This window comes from Balaenoptera ricei, chromosome 2 (genome assembly GCF_028023285.1).
Source record: "Balaenoptera ricei isolate mBalRic1 chromosome 2, mBalRic1.hap2, whole genome shotgun sequence".
Taxonomy (NCBI): Eukaryota; Metazoa; Chordata; class Mammalia; order Artiodactyla; family Balaenopteridae; genus Balaenoptera; species Balaenoptera ricei.
Genome location: NC_082640.1, coordinates 181,134,668 through 181,151,528, shown reverse-complemented (window position 1 = coordinate 181,151,528; position 16,861 = coordinate 181,134,668).

Sequence of the window (16,861 nt, the reverse complement as noted above, 5' to 3'; positions counted from 1 at the left end):
CTCTGATCTCTTTCCTGCACACGTGGTGTATATTAACTCCTCACTGCTAATTTTGCTCAGGTTCTCAGAGCTTCTCCTGTGTGGGCTTGCTCACCATTCTGCCCCCAATATGACAGGTGCTTCTCTTCCTCATCTTCTCCAGTCACAGGAAGAAATCTCTAGCTCCAAGCTTTGCTGTAGTACTTCCTCCCCCTGATTTTTCCCACACTCCTAACTTTTATCAAACCGATCTCCACATTCCTCATTAGTGATGGGAACATAGAAGTCAGCAAGTAGAGATGCTCTCATGGAGTCACATTTTAACAGCTTATTCATCCACATTAGGGAATGCAGCTGGCCAGATGGGAGTGGATTTTGATGCTGTAAACTCAATATATTCAGATAACCGGGTCATTTTTTTCTTACAATTTAACTTTATTTTTTTAATTGAAGTATAGTTAATTTACAATGTTGTGTTCATTTCTGCTGTACAGCAAAGTGATTCAGCTATACACATATATGCAATCTTTTGTATATTCTCATCTCCCAAATGCCCCACCTCCTAATACTGTCTCACGGTGAGGGGCGGGGCTGGGTTAGGATTTCCAAATATGAATTTTGAGGAAACTCAAGCACTAAGTCTATGGCACTCGGGTTTCTCACCTGTGAGATGAACTTTGTCACACCCAAACACTAGAGCTGTTTTGAGGTCCAGAGGAAATAAGTCGAATAAAATCGCTAGCATCCACCTGTGCTCAGTGAACTGCAGCAGGTACAGGAACTGGAACTCTGTCTGAGCAGGACGATTGAGTCGGTCAACTTGGTGGAGGCTCATCAGCCAGACACTTGGATAAGTGTTTCATGGCCAGCTGCTGTCTCCACCTCACTGAGTTTTACTTCCCCGGATCAGCAAAACCATGGGCACTAAATTCATCTTAAGGTAACATTCATTTCTTTTACCTGCAAAGCATCCAGGACAATGCAGTTGGAGACAGGAAGGCAGCAACCAGCAAAGGACCCTGTGGGAGAAGAGAAGAATGAAGAAAGGAGAAGAATGTAAAGTACAAGAAAGCGATGAATGCAAAGGAAAGGAAAAGACAAGAAAGAGAGGAAGGGAGAAAAAGAAAGAAAGAAAGAAAGAAAGAAAGAAAGAAAGAGGGCTTCCCTGGTGGCACAGTGGTTGAGAATTCGCCTGCCAATGCAGGGGACACGGGTTCAAGCCCTGGTCTGGGAAGATCCCACATACCGCGGAGCAACTGGGCCCGTGAGCCACAATTACTGAGCCTGCGCGTCTGGAGCCTGTGCTCCGCAACAAGAGAGGCCGCGATAGTGAGAGGCCCGCGCACCGCGATGAAGAGTGGTCCCCACTTGCCACAACTAGAGAAAGCCTTCTCACAGAAACGAAGACCCAACACAGCCATAAATAAATAAAAAATAAATAAATAAATAAAAATTTTAAAAAAAATTAAAAAAAAAAGTTTAAAAAAAAAAAAGAAAGAAAGAAAGGAAGGAAGGAAGGAAGGAAGGAAGAAAGGAGGAAGGAAGGAAGAAAGAGAGAGGGAAGGAAGGAAGAAAGGAAGGAAGGAAGGAAGGAAGGAAGGAAAGGGACTAAAAGAAAAGACAAGGAGGAAAGGGCAAAACAGGTAGAGTAAAAGTGATTTCTCAATTAATGGTCTAGTACAAGACCTGAGTGCACACTTAGGAGCCAGCTCTGGCTATTCCTGGGGTGCTGGCTGTGTGGCCTTGGCAGGTTACCTAAACATCTCTGCACCTCACTTCCCTCATCTGTAAAATGGGTGCAGTACTAAGACCTACCTACAGGGATGGAGCCAGGGTCAAATAAATTAATATGTAAAATATTTAGCATGGTGCCTTCAGGAAGTGCTCAGTAAGACGTAGCTTCTTTTACAATAATACTTATCATTGCAGAGTGAAAATAAAGGGGCAGGAAGGCCAGGGCCTGTCCCAGCACGTGGGGCTGCATAGTGAACCACAACCTCAGGCTGCAGGCCGTGGGGGTCCCCCTTCTCTTCTTCAGCCAGAGGCAGAGTGGTAAGGAGGAGTGAGGTCTTCACACCCAGGAGTGGGTGCCCTTCCTTGGCTGGTCAACATTCAGAGCACAGGCACTGGCCATGGAAGTCACAGATTCAGCATTGTCACTTAAGGTGAAGTAAGGCATGGGGGAGATATGGGTTTTAGGATGGATTCAATGTAAGACCATTCATTGTGAAACTAGCGATTCCCTTGTAGAACCCACATTTGAAAACTGTGACGCGGCATGGTCCTCCACTGAGAGCCAGAGTGGGTGATGGGAGTCTGTGCATGCCTGAGTGTGCACCAGGACACACTTAATGTGGATATGTGTGTATGTGTCTGTGCTTGTGTGCATGCATGGAGGAGGGCCCATGTGGGCTGAAGACAAACCAAACCCACAGTTGCTTGTTCCCTTGTTCTACCTTCCTTCATTCAGGAGTCCACCAAAGCTCGAAGTGGGATTCATGAACCAGTAGAATCCTGAGAGTTTGCGAGAAATGCAGAATCTCAATCTCAGGTCCTGCCCAAGACCACGGAGTCCAAATCTACATTTCAACAAACCTCCTCAGCTTCTTCCTAGGCACATTCAAGTTAGAGAATTTCTGCATCTTCAGGGTAAGTTCTCTGAGCTCAAGTCAAACAGCCTGGGGAAAATGTGACTATCTCAGGAAATAGGTACAGCCGGGGCATTTATTAGGTACTCTATACACTTCAGCCCACTTGGCCCCTAAAGGAAGACTTTTCATTATTCCCATTTCAGAGGTGAGAAACTGAGGTGCAGGAAAGTAAATTCTGGTGCCCAAGGGTTCAATGGGAAGGCGAGTCTGGGTGATGTCACTTTTATTTTCTTGCTGCCTTCCAAGATGGAGGAATTGCCTAAGATGAGAGAGATTTCAGAAGGATAACTAAAGATATTTCTTTTTTATGTGTGTTGAACTTGAGCCCACCTTGAGGATAAATCCTGGCTGACTCAAAGTTTTGCTTATGAGTTTCTATGTCAGCAAGAGGCTGTCTTTATAGAGGAGTCTAGGGGGCATATCTGGAAGCCATGGATGTTCACCTCGACTCTCAAAATGGTTCTTCATGTCCCTGAGGTAAGCTGTTACCCTCTGACTTGCTTCTCCACCTGTGCAGTGAAGCATGAATGATGGAATCCTGGTCTTAAGAGCTCAACTGAGAAAGGGAGATACATTACATAGACTGGTTCCCGCAGACCTCACGTTGGAAGTTCATCTATGAAAAATACAAAGTTTAGGTCTGTTTATAAATATACACAAGTTGTCAGGATATTTTTGATACCTTAGTTAGATAGGGGCTTTTGAATATTTCATTGCATTTAACCTCATGATGGCCCTAGGAGATCAGTTTTATCAAATCCATTTTAGAGATGAGGAAACTGGAGGTGGGGAGATTAAGTGACTTTTCCCTAGTGCTCAAAGGTAGTAAGGATGGGTCCAGAGTCCTTAGCTGGCTGGTCCAGTCTTTGCTCATTCGATGGACCCCATCCTCTTAGCACAGCCTTGGTGTTTGAATTTCTGACTCAGCCTGAGATAAAGACAATCTGGATAAACAGATAGATGGAGAACCGTGTGTGAGACAAGGTTTAGCAAGTCTGTGTGTCATTTTGGACGCCCAACACTTTCCTTTGACTGACATCTCAGTAGTTCAAGAATCTAGTCAAAGCCAGTGAAGTATTATGGCCCCTGGTGGGCTGATAGGTAAGATCACCTCTCCTGACCCCCTAACCCTCCTTCCACACAGGGCTGGGTTCACATGGGATCAAAAGCTTCCTTCTAAGAAAACGCCAATGCTGAATTATATGAACCTCCAGATTCTGTAGTGTTCCAGAAACTCTTCCTCTAAGCCCATCACTAGAGTATGGCTGAACTACAATTTTTCATCTCTCCATCTAAAATTGCCTACTCGCCACCATTATTCCCACTCTTAGAAGAGCTGCACTGATCTCAGATTGTAACTTATATTCTGAGTGTGTGTTTATTATTTAATGCCACTCCCCCCGCTCCGCCCCATATGTTCCATGAGAGCTGAGATGGCCCCGTCCAATGACTGCTTACCCAGTGCTGAGCAGGGCATGCAGCATGGGAGGCACGGCTAAGAGCTGGTTGAATGACTGACGGAATGAATGTGGTGGGCAGCTCCTGTGCCTCATCAGAGTCTAATGCTAGGTCTTCAAGGTCTCATCTGTCCCCGGTGAAGACATGGGATGTGACTTTGGACCTCCTATAAGCAGACAAGCGACTGAAATATGTCCTGTTGCCCAGCTGGTTTGTTCCTCCATCCAGGGTGGCTGCATCATGCCCAACACTGTGTCTGGTGCCCCCATAGAGTGAGGACAGGGACAGTCCCCTCTCTGCCAGCTCACAGGCTTTCCTAAAACACAGACACAGAAATAGTAAGTCACAGGATGGAGGCTATTGAATTGTAGCCACATATGGGGGGCATCTAAGGGGTCTGAAGTCGAGGAAGATTGATCCTCCCTCAGAGAAGGTGTCACAGGACTGTCCCTTTGGAGCTGGAGCTTGGAGAATATGGTGAAATGAGAAACAGCTGTGGAGAAGCTACAGCCAGACTGGGTAGGGCATCCCAAAGGCATCTGGCTACTTTTTAAAATTTTTTTGTTTGTTTTTTATTGGAGTATTGATGATTCACAATGTTGTGTTAGTTTCAGGTGTACAGCAAAATGAATCAGTTATACATATATATATCTCCATTCTTTTTCAGATTCTTTTCCCATTTAGGTTATTACAGAATATTGAGTAGGGTTCCCTGTACTATACAGTAGGTATTTGTGAGTTATCTATTTTATATATAGTAGTGTGTATATGTCAATCCCAATCTCCTGATTTATTACTCCCCCCAACACACACACACACATTTCCCCTTTGGTAACCATAAATTTGATTTCAAGATCTGTGAGTCCATTTCTGTTTTTTTAAAATAAGTTCATTGGGGGTTGGCTGGCAAAGTCACCGGAAGACAGATGCCTTCTGTAAAGAAGTTCATTTGTTTCATCTAATTTAGAAAATGATACAAATGAACTTCTTTACCCAAGGCATCTGGCTTCTGGTGACTTTGCCACCCAACACCCCACTGCGATGACACCTCTCCTGGAAGTTTCTACAGCACTCCTCCCGTGGGGCGCTGCTCCTTCTGCACAGACTGGAGGATGCCCGCGATGGATGCTGGTGTCCCCTCTGCCGCAGGTTACGGCAGATGCTAGATCCCTTTCTAGACACCACAGCCTTGACCCTCAGATGGCAGGAAGGAAGAAGAGTGAGCAGAAAGCAGAGAGGGAAGAACAGAAAAGCACTTGTATTAAGTGACCCTTGTGTTTCAGACTCTGAGTTGGACTCTTTAGATACATTGAGTCCTCAGAAAAGTCAAGAACTTCTTAAAGTAATTTGTATTATAAATAAAGAAACTCAGACAAGTTTAAGCAGCTTTTCAGGAGGCTCAGAGTTAGGAAGCAGAAGTGCCACATTTTGAGAGCAGGTTTGGCCAACATCTAATGCATCCTCCCACCCACCCTGGACCTTCCATCACGAGTGTCCTGCTTGGAAAGAAGGGCTGCCTTTCCATTCAGTCTCCAGATGCATCCCATCCTCTTGGAAGATTGAAAACATTGCAATTTTTAACAATCTAAGGAAAGAGGACAATTATTATAATCTGAATCATTTACATTTAGATCATCCATTTGCCCCATCTTTTAAGGAATACTATGAGTCCTCTGGCATCTGCCTGTAGATCGATATAGGAGTTAACTCATTTTTTTCAGTAATAAGCTCAGGTACCAAGCTTTTTTTTTTTTTTTTTTTCTTCATTGAGCATATTGACTTAATTGATGTTCAAAATAGGGACATCCTCAAGTGTCTGCTCTCACTTTGCTTCTCTGGTGACATTGCATTTTGGAAGCTAGGACAAATGTTCCTTCCTGGATGCATTTTAGTTTCAACTTAAAATTTGGGTACTCATGTTTGTGTTTGGATATAGTGTAAAACCCCTTTCCTTCTCCCTCCCCTTTTCCCTCCTTCCCACCCACTTTCTTCGGTGCCTTCCGGTGACTTCCAGGACCCTGGGGGAGATTGTCACAGGTCTCCTCCCCGCAAAGCAGCTCCTGGAAGCAGCCCCTGCTGGGAAGGATCCTGGCCCCAGAGGCCAGAAGAACTTCCATGGTGCCCCACATGGTGAGAGCCTGGAGTCCAGCAGGGATGTGGTGAGATTGGGAGTTCCACGCTGTGAGCCCAGATGACCGGAGGGAGAGATCTCAGGCTGACCCCAGGCTTGGGTGCTCTAGAGAGAAGAGCGAGCCTCAGGGAGCAGAGCGGCTGGCCAGAGAATCGGGCTCTAAAGTGACTGAGAGTGTGGGCTTGGGCAGGCACTCCCCTCCTCTGAACCACGGTCACCTCCTTTGTAAATGGTCACCAACATCGCAACGGCCTGGTGGATCTGCTTAGGATTAAGTAAAACGGCAGGTTAAGTGCTTAGACAGGGCTTGACTTGTTGTTATTCGTATTGGCAGGAAAGGCATGTGACTATCAAGGAGAAAAAGGAAATACACAAACCCTAAGAAGAATATTTCTATTTCAATGGGTGGATCAGAGACTTTGCTCCCATAGCGCTGTGTGACTCTGCCCCTTCAAAAGTACTTGGGAAAATGGGGCTAATTTCTTTAAAAGAGCACGTGCCAATGTTGCTTTAGATTTGATGAGTCACCAATGCCTGACACTAGGTCATAATTCCTAATTTATAGTTGAGTTCCCTAACCTCAGGTCACACAGAGAGTTAGGGAGGAGTGGGGCGAGAATCCACAGCTCCCAGGTCCCAGTGGGCTCCTTGTCTGCCTCTCTTTTTTCTGGAAGATAAAAGAGCCAGGTGACAAGAGGTCAGTTGTTCATTTGAGGGCAGAGTCCCCTGACAGCTGCTCTTGTTTACTCTGACTGGGAGAGGCCGGGGCCATGCTTGCTGCAGGCCCTGCCCTGTCCCAGGGTACTTGGCGGCTTTGTCATCATCCCAGCTCTGAAATTAATCACCACCTTTGGGAAACTCATGTAGAGAGGTGAGTGGTACTGCCAGCTGGGAAGACGAGTGGCTTCACGTAGTTCTTGCTAAATTATGCAAAAGCCCTGAGTCACCCACCCCACCATATGGGGGGACAAGGCCTGGCCTCTTTCCTTCAGTAGCAAGAACCCACCACCTCCCCATGGCCTACTTGGCTGGAGGGATGGTAGGATGCCACGGGTGAACAGAGGAGTTGGGGAGGGCCGGGTGGATGGGATGCATGAGAAAGACTCAGCACTCGGGCTCTGGGGCCTCCATGTAGGTTCTCCCAGCCCCAGCCAAGATGCCTCCCTACTTCCTGCAGAAGGATTCACCAGCCAAAACAGTCTGGAGAGAACCAGTCTCACACCTTTTTAAAGCATCCGCTTACCAACCTCCATGTTCATTCCAGGGCCAGGAACAAGTAGCTTTGTCCATCTCTCTGTCTGTTTCTAACCAATCTTGCAAGCTTGCAGAAGGAAAGGAAAAAAGACAGTTTGGGTATCTACTTTGTGTTAAGTGCTTCAAGACCATGACTGTTCTCAAAACAAGCCTGTGGGTGCAGAGAATCGTTTCTCTTTTGCAAAGGAGGAACTGAGCCTGCAGGAGATGAATTTGCCCAAGTTCTGGCTTTCCATGAAAAAGGAAGGCTGAACCTGGTTTCAGCTCCTGATTCTTTCGGCACCTCCATGTGGTCCATGACCGTACGTGTACAATGGCAAGGTGTGTTCCAGACCAGCCACTGGCCAGAATGGCATGTAGCTTCACAGGCTCACGGACACACCAGCTACCCTCCAAAAAGAGGAGGCTCCAAAGCCAAGCTGCCCAGTGAGACCAGCCTCAGCTAAAGGCCCTGAGTTGAGACCCAGCTCTGCCACTTCTGCTGAGCTATGCTGGAGGGTTCTAACGTCTGCCTCTGTAATGTGGCCACAACAACAATTTCCACCTCGTCTCCTGGAGGAGTTGATGAGAATATTAAAGGAGAAGTTGTCTGGGAAGGGATGTGACAGCGTGAAGTCTGTGCAGACCATGAGTCTGGGGGCTGTTATTCATCCATTTCTAATTGGATGGGGACTACATCACCCAAGCACCGGGGAGACGTGGAAAATAGATCAGCAGCACACATCAGAATGATTCTGAGATATTTCCACACATCCAGGTAGCTCACTTCCTCCACCAGTTTAGAGAGCCAGAAGGGGCTGGAGTGGTGAATGTGAGTCTGATGTTGAGTCTTTTCTTCATGAGGACCCTCAAGAGAGCAGACTGCATCCAAGGACCAAAGTGGCCCACAATGGAAATCCCAATTGCGCTGCTCTAAGAGCTGGGCGCCCTACTCTGGAGTCAGGGATCTTGAGAGCTCTTGTCTGCACCCCTAATAAACAGATGGGGAACCTGCTGGCCCAGAGAGAAGGGCATGACTTGCCAGAGGTCACCTGCGAGTTGGTGGCAAAGGGGCACCGTAATGAATCTCTTCTGCTCCTTGGCCAGAGCTTGCCTCCGCCTCCTACGCTTGGGAACAGAGTTTGCCAAAACTCTGTACTTTAGTCTTGTTCCAAAAATCCACCAACCTCTCTCTTTCATTTTTTAAAGTTCCCACCCCCGGCTCCCCAACGTGTGAAATTTTCTGTCCCTGAGCCCATCTCCAAAAGCCCAGGTTTGGAGAAGCTGGAAGGTATGTTTCCTTCACGGGCCACACCCCCATCTCCAACCCCGCCCTGAGATGTGTCTACCCCACAGGGACCCCAGGAGCCCCATCTCTCCCAGCTGGTAACCCGCAGCATAGGGAAGGGTTTGGATTTCCCAAGGGAAGAGGGTAAGAGCTCCTCCATTTCCTGCTCTCTCCCCTCCTCAACAAAAGATGATCCAACAAATTCAAGTGTGGGGAATGCACGCTGGATGAATGGGGAGCCAGTTTCCCTGTAACCCCAGTCACTTTGAGAGGAAGACCTGGGATCAGCAGGAGAGAGAGCAAACAGCTATGGAATTCACAGATTTCTGTAATTCCGGAGCGCCAGCCTTGAGCAACTGAGCTACCTAGAGCCTGGCTGTCCATCAGAAATGTCCACAAAGATGGAAATAGCCTATGCAATGTTCTACACTAGTATATACGCTGTACAATCCACTACATAGCACAGAATAATACAGAAGCCATGAGCCATGCAGGGTCCCTGAGTGCCCTAGAAGTGTTACTATGACTGAGGAATGGAATGTTTCGTTTTATTTAATTTAAATTTAAATGGCCACACATTGTTAGTGACTATCTATCAAACCATAGTTCTAGAGAATCTTCCTTTATAACAGATTTCACTTGATTGTCACCATTTTTGTATTCAAAGCATAGAGCCGTGAACTGCTTGCCATACCCAACATCCTATTACTAATTACTAATTACTTAGTTCAGTCCAATACCTTGTCAGACTCTCCTCCCAACTAAATGCAAGCATAAGCGCACAGGGTCCCTGTTTTGAAACTCACCTTCTGGTTCCAGGGGTATCTGGAAGCAGGCACAGGGTGAGAGCGCTCAGCAGGGCTGGGGGTTATCCAAGAAAGCTTGATCTGCATCTGAACAGGGCTGAGAGGGGCAGAGTTGGGTTCCAAAGAGGCTCTAGTCTTGGGCTGTAAGCTCCAATGATGGGACTGAGGGGAGGGAACTGCCAAGAGGGGTGTGATCCGAGATCCTGGAGAGTCTGGCATGTCATACTGAGGAGCTTGGGCTTTGTCCTAAAGGGAATAGGGATGCCCTAGAGCAGTGGTTCTTAACCTTTTAGGGGCCAGGGAGCTATGAACTCTTTCTCCCATCCATACCTTGGCACACAATTGCCAGACAGGATCGTGGACCCCAGGAAGTCCATTCTTGGATGATTTGAACCAGGACAGTGAAGCAGTCACATATCTGATTTGGAAGTCCGCTCTCTGAGCCAGGGAAGATTGCCTGGCGTGAGGCAGGGCTGGTTAGTCCAAGAGGCAGCAGCCTAAGTCTCAGAGCACTGGCATGGGGTGAGCTGGCCTAGCAGACGGCGGATGGCCCATGGATGTTTCCTGGAGCATAAAGGGGCCTGTCTCCTTTCCCTCCTGCAGCCACCGAGCCTCCAAGCCAGCTCGCCCCCTACCCCTAGGGTGTGTCTTCGTGTCTGTTTTCAAAAATGAACTGCTGGGGACCACCCCTCACAGCACAGGTATTATCCATCCAGAGGCTGCTCCCTACCAGGTCTAAAACATAGGTAACCCTGTTCAAGGTGGCCTGAGAAGGGATTCAACCTTTATTGAGTTTGGTTTGGGGAGTTTCCATCTTCCTTATTTATTTCTCGCCTCTCCTGCATTCAAAGGAGGTGAAATGAAAGTATTAATCAAAATCATACAAATGGGGCAGAAGTGTCAGGTGGCCCCTGGGCTGCGCTAATTACTTCCAGCAGGCCTGGCCCCTTCCCCGTGTGGAGTGGGAGCCGTAGCGGGGGGGCGGGGTGCACCCCTCTGCTGCTTCCCCAGTCGCCACCCTCACCAGCAGGACTGACTTTAATTAATCCTCAGTTACTGTTGAAATTGCACTGTCCCGAGGGGAGGCCCAACTAAGCAAGAATATTATTATAAACATATACTGTAAACAATACTGGTTCTCTGGGGAGTCCTGGGGTGCTGTGGCCTTGACCCTTTCCCTGCCGGAATCAGAAGCCACTTATTCTTTTGTCATTTCCAAACCAAGCACTTTGTACTTCTTTACCCTTTATCTGATGGGTTGATTTTCTAATACTAAAGGGTGAAGGTCAAAAGAAAAGTATCATCAACAATGCTGAGTATCTCAGCTGTCTTATAAAATGATTGCTCAGAACTTATTTGAAATGTCATCTGTTAAACTGTAATAATAGCTAACAATTGTACAGTGCCTGGCACTGTTTTAAACTACACACACACACACACACACACACACACCCTTATATAACATATATATATATATATATATATATATATATATAAAATATATATATATATAAATATATATATACACATATATTTATTTATTTCAACTTTGGCAACCATGTGACGCTGGTGCAATTATTAATCTGATTTTATAGAGGTGGGGGGGAGTGTGTGCAGAAAGCTTAAGTAACCTGCCCAAAATCCCACAGCAGGCAAATGACAGACCCAAGCTTTTCACACACATAGGGTGGCCTCAGGGTCCATATTCTTAGCTACTACATTACACCAGATTGACATTTTACTCTTTCCAAGTTCCTGATTTTATTCAGTCCTTTGCAAGAATCAAATCCAAGTTGAGTTCAACTCCCATGTCCTACAGGCTGTCTTTTGAAAGTTAAATGCACACAACTTCTTTTTTGGCATTGTCCTCTTTTTTCTTTTTTTTCTTTTTCCTTTCCATCTACAATTACTTAATTGCATGCATAATTACTTGCATGGGAAATTGGTTCTCTAGCATCAGACCAGCACTAGGAACTCAACTGATTGCTCCCAAGGCCTCTTGCAAGGTGGGATGGATCATTCAGAATTAGCTGCTTTCTTTGGAATTCTTTAAAAAATGACCTGCTTTCCTTTCAAAGGGTTGGAGAGGGTATTTGGAGAGTGCTTTTCCCCCAGACGCTCCCCCAGGATCACTGTGAACTTGGCAAACTTGCTCAGAATTACCCCAAAAGAGCAATTTGTTCCCTAGCAAAACAGGATAATTGTCTGGGGCAGACCTGAGGCTGTTGGTGCGTGGGTCACCGGAATGGGAGGGAGCGCGCCTCTCCAGCGAGAGTCTGTTTGGGAAACAATTATCTCGCTTCCTTTGAATCAAAGATAGTCTTGTGTGCCTTGTGCACACAGAGATCAAATATAGTGTACGGTCTCTACAGATTCTCTTCCTTTCAGGAAATTATTCATTGATAAAGCTGCTGGCCCAGACAGGCAGCTTCCTTACAGTAACTGTTCTTTGCTTTCTGAGAAGAAGCCAACTAGGCAGGAACTGCCGCTGCTCTTAATGATGTTTCTTCCCTTTGGAGAATGGTCTCTCCTCTGCCCAACTTACATCATCTCCAAGACGTGGAGAGACAGCCGCTTCTCTCTCAGATAAATAAAGGAGTGTTCAATGCTCCTTCCCAGAGAGATGACATCACTTTTCAGTTCTAGCTTCAAAGATGTAGGAGTGAGAGCTTTGATTGCTGAGAGTAACTCATTCATTCTGCAACCATTCAACAGCCACCTGTACTAGGCACCATGCTTGGCACTGGGTTTTTAGGGAAGTAGGAGAAATCATCCCTGCCCTCCATTGTTTCTTGGTCTATGCACAGTGAATAGACTGGAACTCACCTACAACTGATGCTGACAGGCCGGACCGCAGTGTGGAAAGATTCAGAGGCCCTTCCAGGCTAGATAGAAAAGGGTACGGTTATTAGTTAGACTTGTCCCTCATTGGCCCAGGAGATAGAGAATCTTCACCACGCATTTGTCCTCTTGGATTCTAGAGCAATCCTCAAAATGATCTAGCCCAACTCTATCATTTTATACTCATGGAAATGAGGTGCAGAATTGGCGATGCTTTTTGGACGAGTGGAGACTGTGATAGCAAGAGTTAGCCAGGGCAAGAACGGCTCTAGATTCTGCTGCCAGAGAGAGCTGGTAAGAGATGGAACAGTCAAAGTGGAACCATTCGTGAATGGGAGTCCTGCAATTTCAGAGAAGTGGGGTCAATCCCAGAAACGGCCACCCAGGTGAGGAAGAAAGACCAGGGTAGTCCCAGGGAGTAGGCAGCCATGTCTGTAGGGAGTCCCAGTCCTGATGCAGAGTCTGTCTTCTCCCCGTGTTATTTTTTTTTCTCAGTGTTGGTGGCTCCATTGGTCATTGTAGATAGAAAGTGTTCAGAAAACAAGAATATTATTGACCTTGATTGGGCAGGGGGGTGGGGGAGGGGTCTGCAAAGGTTCCTCTGAATTTCTGGCATCCATAGATATCTTGAAACTTTCATTATACAGTATATTAGCAAGAATGTAAAGAGGGACCAGTTATTAACTGAGTTTCAACAATTTCCCTATCACTGCCTCCCTACTCTCCACTTATGTGATCATCTCAATAAATCCTTTCAGTAATTTGCATAGACTTACTATCTCTTTTATTGATGAAGAAATTGAGGGTCAGTGAAAATAAACATCTCACAGCTCAGGAGAGAAATTCTTATTTAAAGCCATGTCTCTCAGACTTTCTACCTGTTCTCCTGCCATTATTATAATCTTTTCTCAGGCAAATGGCCCTACAGTTTAAAAAGTTCTTTCTTACATGCATTTTCATTTGGTTAACACAAATACCCATTTCACAGGTGACCAAACTGAGCCTTTAAAAAAGTTACATAATGTCACCAAAATTGTACAGCTAGTAAGGACAAAGCCAGGTTTAGAAATCTGAGATATTGTTGCTTCTGTGCTTAGCTATTATTCCCTGTATGAGCTTCCAAGACCGGGGACTAAAAGTAGAACTGTTTTTGGCAAAGCAACCTGGAAATCCAGTAGCCAAAGCCTGTTAAAGACAGCTTTCTCAGAATTGCCTTGACTGTCACGAAATTCACTAACTTCTGGATAGACAAGCTATCACTACAACCCTTCTGCCCCATTAGAGTTTTCTCTTCATGCAAATCATTAGTGAACAAAGAAAGAGTACCAGACAATTCAACATCACCATTATCAATTTTGTTTTCTCTCTTGCATCTCAAAAAAGCATGTGTACAGTTTGGAACAATGCAGTAAGCATGGCCAGAGGATATAATTCCAGCTAGAATGTCTTTCTCTCTTCTGAGAAACACACACACACACACACACACACACACACACACACACTAAAAGTAAAAGTAAAATTAAAGAAGAGAACATTTTCAATGCGACAAGGAAATGGCCACAACCCCAAACCACAAAATATGAAGATTTTCTGCCAAATATAATAAAATGTGAATCCAAACGTGGAAAGTAGGAAAGAGCCAACACAGATCTCCTCAGGCAGAATACAGTTTTCTCTAAAAGTTGCTCTCACATCCCTACAACTGCCTTCCAGGGATCCTTAGACCCAGAGTTGTGGTTTATACACAGAGGGAAAATGGAGAAAAGAAATAAAGTGAACAGGCAAAGAATGTCTCTTTAGATCCAGTTTTGTGCCACATAACATCAAGGTTGGTAGAGGTGAAGGTGGAGCACAGACGTGCCATCTTCACTTTCTGAGATTCTGTCTCCTCACCAAGGAGTATTGATGGAGATAGGGTAAGGTGTCGAAGGGAGAGGAATCCACAATGGACACATCATAGCACGAGAAGCTTTGGGTCATGGGATTCCATGGGATGCTTACAAGCCACCGGAATGCCAGAAATTGATGTAGATGTCTACCTCAACACAAACAAACAGCCTCAGCCGAATCCAGCTTCCCTCTATCTTTTAACAAGATACTAGCTCGGAAAGCACTGCTCTTATCTGAAGATGAGTAAATACCAGAAATCAAGTATCAGGGTGTTCAAAAGTTGTTGAGAAAAGGAAAGAATAGAGGGAGGGAAATGAGAACAAATCAGGTAAGAAACATAAATCTAAGAAAGAATGAAACCTGAAAACAAATGAAGAGTAGGGAGAAATTAAAGGCAACTGGTGTTTTGGGAAAACAGTTCAAGAAAGGGATGCAACAAATTAAAGAATAGATGGTAGGATTAAATAGAAAGGAATCAAGGTCAGGAAAATGCATACAAAAGAAAAATGAAAAGAAATAAAAGGTACATTAGAAACAACCAGGAAAAAATAATGGAAGAATAAACAAACTAAAACAGAGATAAGGGAATAGAAAATTCTCTTGGGAAAATGACAGTCCCTTAAATGAAAAAAAAAAACAAAAAACAAAAAACATTTTAAATGACCACAGAGAAGTTACTACATATGAAGAAGGAGATTCAGCATGATGGTATTAAGAACAGCTAATCAAGAGGTCAACTAAGTGGCCACAGGAAAATACCTAATGCTATAAGAAAGCTTAATGTTTGTATAAAGACTTGAATTTGGGTATTAAAAATACATAGTAGGTCCCAAGGTCCCAGGGAAGGATTTTTTTTTTAATCACTTAAGCAAAGTTTTCATTTTGTAGATTTTTTTTAACATCTTTATTGGAGTATAATTGCTTTACAATGGCGTGTTGGTTTCTGCTTTATAACAAAGTGAATCAGTTATACATATACATATATCCCCATATCTCTTCCCTCTTGCGTCTCCCTCCCTCCCACCCTCCCTATCCCACCCCTCTAGGTGGTCACAAAGCACCCAGCTGATCTCCCTGTGCTATGCGGCTGCTTCCCACTAGCTATCTATTTTACATTTTGTAGTGTATACATGTCCATGCCACTCTCTCACTTTGTCCCAGCTTACCCTTCCCCTCCCCGTATGCTCAAGTCCATTCTCTACTAGATCTGTGTCTTTATTCCCGTCTTGCCCCTAGGTTTTTCATGACCATTTTTGTTTGTTTGTTTTTTAGATTCCATATATATGTGTTAGCATATGGTATTTGTTTTTCACTTTCTGACTTACTTCACTGAGTAAGTAATATTCCATTGTATATATGTGCCACATCTTCTTTATGCATTCATCTGTTGATGGACATTTAGATTACTTTCATGTCCTGGCTATTGTAAATAGAGCGGCAGTGAACATTGTGGTACATGACTCCTTTTGAATTATGGTTTTCTCCGGGTATATGCCCAGTAGTGGGATTGCTGTGTTGTATGGTAGTTCTATTTTTAGTTTTTGAAGGAACCTCCATACTATTCTCCATAGTGACTGTATCAATTTACATTCCCACCAACAGTGCAAGAGTGTTCCCTTTTCTCCACACCCTCTCCAATATTTTTTGTTTGTAGATTTTTAGATGATGGCCATTCTGACTGGTGTGAGATGATATCTCATTGTAGTTTTGATTTGCATTTCTCCATGATTAATAATCAGCATTCTTTCATGTGTTTGTTGGCAGTCTGTATACCTTCCTTGGAGAAGTGTCTGTTTAGGTCTTCTGCCCATTTTTGGATTGGGTTGTTTGTTTTTTTGCTATTGAGCTGCATGAGCTGCTTGTAGATATTGGAGATTAATCCTTTGTCAGTTGCTCCATTTGCAAATATTTCTCCCATTCTGAGGGTTATCTTTTCACCTTGTTTATGGTTTCCTTTGCTGTGCAAAAGCTTTTAACCTTCATTAGGTTCCATTTGTTTATTTTTGCTTTTATTTCCATTTCTCTAGGAGGTGGGTCAAAAAGGATCTTGCTGTGATCTATGTTATAGAGTGTTCTGCCTATGTTTTCCTCTAAGAGTTAGATAGTGTCTGGCCTTACATTTAGGTCTTTAATCCAATTTGAGTTTATTTTTGTGTATGGTGTTAGGGAGTTCTAATTTCTTTCTTTTACATGTAGCTGTCCAGTTTTCCCAGCAACTCTTATTGAAGAGGCTGTCTTTTCTCCACTATATATTCTTGCCTCCTCTATCAAAGATAAGGTGACCATATGTACATGGGTTTACCTCTGGGCTTTCTATCCTGTTCCCTTGATCTATATTTCTGTTTTTGTGCCAGTACCATACTGTCTTGATTACTGTAGCTGTGTAGTACAGTCTGAAGTCAGGGAGCCTCATTCCTCCAGCTCCATTTTTCTTTCTCAAGATTGCTTTGGCTATGAGGGGTCTTTTGTGTTTCCATACAAACTGTGAAATTTTTTGTTCTAGTTCTGTGAAAAATGCCAGTGGTAGTTTGATAGGAATTGCATTGAATTTGTAGATTGCTTTCGGTAGTATAGTCATTTTCAC